This window comes from Athene noctua, chromosome 5, assembly GCF_965140245.1.
Source record: "Athene noctua chromosome 5, bAthNoc1.hap1.1, whole genome shotgun sequence".
NCBI lineage: Eukaryota > Metazoa > Chordata > Aves > Strigiformes > Strigidae > Athene > Athene noctua.
The window spans coordinates 16,439,371-16,446,765 of record NC_134041.1 but is presented as its reverse complement, the minus strand read 5'-3'; positions in this window follow the sequence as shown (position 1 = coordinate 16,446,765).

The window sequence follows — 7,395 nt, the reverse complement described above, 5'->3', positions numbered from 1 at the left end:
TCATTTTAGTTGTACTACCAAGCTAAGCCCACAAATTCAAATAGCATTATTATATGACTTTTAAAGCAGCCAAGCCACGTGCTTCATTCCTCATTTCTACAACAGTTGTATACCTGCTGATTGTTAAAAATGAGGGCACTGGAAACCAAAGGAATTTAGCATTAAAGAAATACTGCGTTTTATTGAAAAAAGTATTGAAACCATAAGTTCTCTGTTCCTGCAAGATCCTGAGCAATGGTCTCTCTCAAAAAAACTCCCCCAAAACCTAACTGTATATTTTTGACATACAATATAGGTCTGACTTGCAAAAAGCACAGGTTTTGAAATTTCCCTATAGTTTTCCAGTAGAGGCACAGGCTTCCTTAAGAAATTTAATGTATGGAAAATAGGTGTGAACTTGTATTTTTGTGGTCATATTTGTGGCTTTCTTAAAGGTTGTCCATAGACCTCTCCACACCCAGGAACTGAAAATCATTGCTGTATAGTACACAGACATAATAGCATAGGGTAAACATACTTCTTTTAAAGGGGCTTTTCTGAAAATGTTTGTCATTTTTTTCTTGATATGGCCTGCAATGGACTGGTGGTGCAGATCCCCTATGAAATGTTATATGAAATTAATGAGGAGGCCTCAGTTAGGCTACACACTGTCATGGAACATTTTCCTGAAACACCTACCATTATTGGCACTTTGGTTTATTTGAAGGGGTCTGTGTTGTCAGACTTATTTTTAATAATGAAGGACAGAGTGGGACTTTTTCTTGAAGAGCTAAAATAGGACTATGAGGAGCTGTGTGTTCGTGGGGTAGCTGAACTCATCCACCGAGAGTGTAACAACCTCTCCAGGTTGGTTGTACATTACACACATTGTTATACAGTGACTTGATACTGTGTCTTATTACACAATCCCAGGAATGAAGGAAGCATAAGGAGTCATCCAAAGGAGAGAGAGGGAAACGAATTCTACTGTTAGCAGAAGAATGGCACCTCTGTTCTTTTAAGTGATTTTTCTGTATAGTGCCAGTACCAAAACAAGACCTGCAGAGATGTTTGGGAATGAGTTCCCTCATCTTGGCTTTCCCACATTTTTCACAACATTTAGCGGGCAGAGTGCACCCAGGATGTGTTCTTAGTCCTTGAGGGAGATCTTAAATCTCCCTGGAGAAGAAAAGATTCTTTCTTTCCACACCGCTCATCTTTCTCAGTGCTAACAACACAAGGTAGCATTGAGGAGATACAGCTTTCAGTCTTCATTCTGCCAGAGACAGGCTTTGAAAGAATATCTTAAATTACTGAGATGTGAAAAAAACACCTCTGAAGGTGGGGATATCACTTCTTCCTGATTTGGGTACTGAAAGCAAAGCCATGAACAGCAAGAGAGACAGTGTTCAGCAAGAGGAGGTTCATCTCTGCCCAGCTCCTGCATGGTCCTGCCTCAGAGCAGGTCTTCTGTCAAAGAAACTGCCCATGCATGTGGCCTCTCTGACGTCTGTCCTAACAGACACCCTGGCAGCGCTGGGGACAAGGCTGTGGTCAAGCCCAGGATCTGAAACTCCTGCTGGGGACATTTCCACCATGTCAGGACTACACTACCATCCTCTAAATACAGTTTGTGTCATAGACCACGAAAGACTCAGGTTTTATCCTTCAGGTTTTATGGGTGATTCCCATATCTTTGAAGTTCTTTTCCCATTGAGGATGAAGGCAAATTCCCACTGATATTAATGGAGTTAGGATGTTTCCTTGTCTCTATTTTTCCTGTTGTTTCCTTTGCTACAGTAGACTTATTCCTTTATTAAAGCTTTTGCCTCAGGGTAAAATAAAAGCCATGTTACTAATAAATTAGGAGGTATTTACATTTGTGAAGCCAACCCCTTATGCCTAGCTCCTCCTCTGATATTAAGATGACACTTTTTATAGAGCTACAGCTTCTATACTGCCATTATTCCCCTGTGGGATCCAAGACCAGGAGGTGACAAAACAGCAGGCCACCATGAGCCAAGTGACAGTAAGTAATATCTAGGAATGCTTGCTTATTTTGACTCAGTGCAGTGAGAAACAACTATATTAGACCAGTGGTGGTTTGTTTAGTGCTGGAGAGCAAAGTAGGATCAGAGATTAAACTAAAGCAAATACAAAACTGGGGAGGTTTCTAAACCAAGCTTGATTTTTACCTGAGAGTAAAAGACCATATGTTGTAGATATATCTGTAATAATAATACCAAGAGGAAAGTGTTAAAGACATCAGTTTGCTTATCACTAATTATGTTCTGTTCATGTTCTTTTGCATTTGTTTTTACTTTCTTTGCCTGCAGCTCTCTCAATGCCACAAGAATGAATAAAGCCAGCTTTAGGGTCTGTAACAAAATGATCTGCAGTTACTCTTGTGAATGTTTTGCATCTCTTGGTTTCATTGTATTTTTGTATTGGCTTTAAACCTTAATAATATTTTCCTTCTTTAAAGAAAAAAAATGTTTTATCATGTTCAAATATGTGTGGTTCAGACTGTTCAACTTAGTTTATTAATTTCTCCCTCCTACTTTTACATATTTAATGCTTTTGACTCTGCCTTGCCCCATCTCTTGTAGGTTTGGTAACAGACAGGTAGCAACTTTCTCTCTGGGTGTTGGTTTGTTGGTTGTTTGGGGTTTTTTAATAGTTGGCTAAGTCACTCCAGTTTATGCCTTTCATTTTATCTCTCTGTAGCATAGCCTATTATGGATAAATGTTAAGTAACTATCATAGTAAATGAAACATCCTGTTAACCGGATTTCTGAGTAGTTAACTCCTAATAGCTCTTTGTCACCAAACTCAGGATCTCTGACCTCCCTGGTGTCACCCATTCTAATGTTCCTCCTGCTCTTCCCTTGCTTTTTCTCTTGCTCACCTTCATTTGTCTTGTTCCCTCCTCTCCATTTCTCCTGCAAGCTCTCTTTCCTCCCATTTCTCTGGTTCTTCACACCTTTCGGCAGTAAAGAGGAGGGCAGGTTGGTGGGCGTCTGGGAACACAACTGTACTAATTGTCCCTATTTGCTGTGCAGCATTTCTTCCATGGTCCTTCTTTGCAAAATTCCCATGCAATATTGTCAGTTCCCTCATTCTCACCTTGACTTTCATGAAAGAAATATTTGGAGTAGTTAGAAAGCAAGAGAAGAAAATGTGCGGATTTCCTTTGCACAATGCCTAGGATTTACAAGGTCAGTACATGAAATGGAGCAGCTTTCAGAGCCGGGAAGTAAATGGTTCCTGAAATATGTACTGAGCTGGGCATTTTTAATCCTTAACATGAAGCGGTGGACAGTGGTGCTGAGCATACCTACACCAGTGCAAAAATACATTTTAAAAACCACTATAGCAAAAGAAATAATGATTTTTGGCTGACAGAATCTTAGCCCAAAAAGGAAACCTGAAAAAAGACAGACATGAACAAGCCTCGGAGCTAAATACTCTCACACTTTAGAAAGTCAGAAGTAAGGAACAGAAAGAAAACACTTGATGATATAGCTTTTAGTGAGCTTTTGGAATGTAATGGTGAAACTGTGTACTGCTGTAATGTGACATGCTTATTTGCGGGCGTTAACACATATGAAGACAGAATTTTGGGTTATTGTATTATTATGTACAACTGTGTGGCTAATTTGCATGCAAGATTTCTATGATTAATAAATTATGCAATGCTAGTACAAATGCAATCACCAGCACTCTAGCAGGCAACATTAAATACTATGCTCTGCTCCAGTAAAGCTTTGAATATTTGAATATCAGTTTGCCTTTCCCAAGCTGGAAAGTGATCAAAGGAGGGGAAGAATGTTCCTTGCTTTTATCCCTCTTACAGGAGAATCAGAATAGTCACCAGATAGATGCCTTGTGTAGAAATGTCAAACTCAACTGAAAAAAAATAAACCAAGATGATTTACTGAAATCACTTGAGTGAAGGTGTAACACAGCTGTTTATAAAAAGCAAGATATATGTTTTCAGGTTCTAAAGTTTTGTATTTAACAGTTTGAGTAAAAGGAACATATCCAAGATGCATAGAATAGCATACTCTTAATACTGGGATAAATCAGTTTAAAAAGCATAAAGCATACAATGGACCTGCATTAAAAGATTGTATTATGAGCTGGCTCCTGTCTGAGACCAAGATCTGAAAGTGCTACAACTGATTTCTGAGAACATATGCACCTTCTTTCACTGTATTCATGCCAAATTCATAAGGATTATGAGAAAATTCAGCAGATTAGGCCTTTAATCTGGTAGCTCCAATCTAAACCAAAAAGTGTCAGATATGGCTAAGATACTCAGGGTATCAGGGTGTCTGGAAAACACTGAAATTGTAGCTTGAAATTTCAGATCAGGCTCTCTGCCTTGTGCTATGAAGAATTTATTCCTTGCTACAAGGGGTTTTTTCCCACTTTGCCTAAGATCAATTTCTCTTCATCTCCATTCTAATTTTTAAATTCCTGTCTTTTTAAGAAATCTCTTGTGAAATTAAAGAGCTGCATCATATTCTTGCATCACATTCTGAGCACAGTTAGGCTTTGGCTTGCACCAAGCTTTTAGAAGACACTGCCAGCACTACTCTGTCTCCCGAACATTTTACCCAGGGCATAGGCAGCTTGCATGTTCTGAAGCAATTACTATACTAAGCACCCAGTGATGTATCTTTCCCAGAAACTGAAAATAAAGGTATAAAAGATCCACACAATAATTTATGGGTGTTAACATATGGGTGTAAGTTTCTCTGGGGGTAATTATGTGACTATGCAACAACGCCAAGGATGCTTTGATACATTAAAACCAATTCTCACAATGATGCTTTTCATTACTGTCAGGAGTGTATATATTTAAACAGGAGAGAGGGATGAGAGAGGCCCATATGTCTTTGCAAAAATAACCCTCTCCCTTCACGCTGCAGGCAAGCTGAGGAAGCCCTGTTGACACAGGCGCTTACATTAGATTTGTTTACTGGAAACTTCCAATTTTTAGAGCAGAAAACAACACAAAGTGTGCTGAGAGGGGAGCAGCGTGTGTAGTTTGCAAGCTGGAAGAATGGGTATTACTGACTGCAAAACTATCAAAACCTCCTGGGTTTTGCAGAACTTCTGTACTTTTAAAAAGTGCAATCTAGCACACTTTGGAGCAGACTACTGTGGTTCAGAACTGCGGACTGCCATGACAAGTCCGAGTGCCAGGCTACGTTAGCATGCCTTGGAGAAGGGAAGGTTCCCAGCTCAGTCAGAGAAATTTCTCCCAAAACTTCCCTTGACTTGCTGGCAGACAGCTGCATGGAGCCCCAGGTGTCCTTAAAAAATTCTCCAATACATTGCTCATCACTCCCCTCATGAAGGCTCAGTAGATTTTCAGTCATTGTGGAGACACCAGAAGCAGTCCCACCATAAAGGCTGCCCTGTGAGGTGGGCTCAGGCTGAATGCCTGTACCTGTTTTCAAGTATTGTAATTGCCCAGCTAGAGTTAAACTTCACACAGTCTAAGTTTTTATGCCTCCTTTTTTTTAAAAAAAAAAAAAAAAAAAATTTTTTTTTCTAGTGAGGCTATTGTCTCATCCTTTGACCTCTTGCATTAGGTCTGTGTAAAACTGCACTCTTCCAAACCAGCAAACCACTACCCTAACGATCCACAATCACCAGTTTAACGCAGCATCCTCAGGGACACAGGGGTTTATAGAAAAATCATCAGGGTTTTTTTTTGAAGCAGTGACAGGGAGACAGAATTCTGCCCTTGTGATGGCAGTGTCTGTGGTGAGTGTAGGAGATGTCCTGGTGGGTGAGCAAGTGGCAGGCATGTATTTCAAGAGGCTGTATTTGCATTTCCTGCCCCTTGTAAGCTTGTCCTGCGTGCTGGGACCGAGTCTCGGCTTGTGGAAATGATTACAAGGCAATTTATACCAAACAACAATCCCTACTGTTGTGTTTGTTACAAACTTGGCTGCAGTACAGTAATGTTTAGTGGATTAATAATGTCTGCTTTTGGCCTCTCCTACTCCCTCAGCAAACAATTTTCATGTATAATAAATGTTCTCATTTAGTCTAACTAGAACAGAGCCCAAGGGTCAGAATAGCCATACCTGCACTCTGGGTTTCCAGATGAGAGACCAGCTTTCTCCCCTCTCCATGCCAGGGTCCAAGACTTGCAGGATCAGCTTTGCTGGGCAGGTCCCCCTGAAATCACAGGTGGGCAGCGCCAGATTTCCCCTTCCACAGGACAAGGTCTGTCCAGTCAAAAGGGTCACCGTGGGCAGCAAAGGCAGCACAGAGTCACTGGGACAGGCAGGTATTTGTTGAGCATTTCGCATTTTGAAAAAAAACCAGCACATTTTAAAATTAAAAACGCTAAGAATATATATATAAAATATGCAAAAAAAATCTTTCACACCAATGATTGATTACAATGCATGCTGTGAGGGCATATGAGATCAAGTAAGTGGCATATGGTCTTCCCTTTGCGCGGGAAGCCTGAGAGTTACAAACTCTTTAAAAATCTGTACGGTTTATCTTGTTGATTATCAGCCTCTTTCGGGAAACAGAGTCTGCCCATGTTTCATAATGTGTGTAGTAGAAATACCAGGTTATGCAAATATGGAAGTTACACAACAAAAGCAAAACTGAATTAAAGCTGTTTACAATCAAAAAATGAGGGAACAGGAACTGCAGCCTTTTTATCGCTATGCCGCTGAAATGAGCGTGCACAACCTGGCTATTTAGGTGTTTGTAATGTTGTATGGTACAACTGTTTCTCTCCATCTTCCCACTGCTGTTTAAGCCTCCTCAGTAACAGCTAAAATGGAGGCTACCAATCTTGGGTATAACGAAAGAGAAATGTTGTAAGTAGTCTTGTGAAGCTTCATGACAGCTATCGTTTGATCAAATAATTAAGAATAGCAATTAGCACTTAAAGTTAAATGAGGGACTGTTGACTTTTAGCCTGGAGAGCACGGCTGTGGCAACACTTTTGTGACAGCTGGTGGATGGAGACTCTTTGCTATTGAACTCTGTGACCCAAATGCTGTGGCTGAGCATCTACCATAAGAAATACAGGTTGTGTCACAGGTCCAGGTGCCCTCTGATGCACCATGGTGATCCTCACCACTACTGCAGATTTCTCACCATTCCTGTACACTGAGGTCATGCATATGCAAAGCTGTGGGCAGGACATAAGAGTTCAGTCAGGCAGGTTGGGTTAGTGTCTGCCATGAAAAGGTGGGCAAGAGAAATTATTTTATCTTGGCTTATCTGAGTGATGCCCTAGCATCCCACTGCTCAGCATTCTGTGTCACTGGCAATTTTCACTGCCACAAATAGGTGTTGCTTGACCACAGCTAGTAAAACAACGAAAACTATATACATAAACCAATTTGACAAACATCAGAGAAAAAA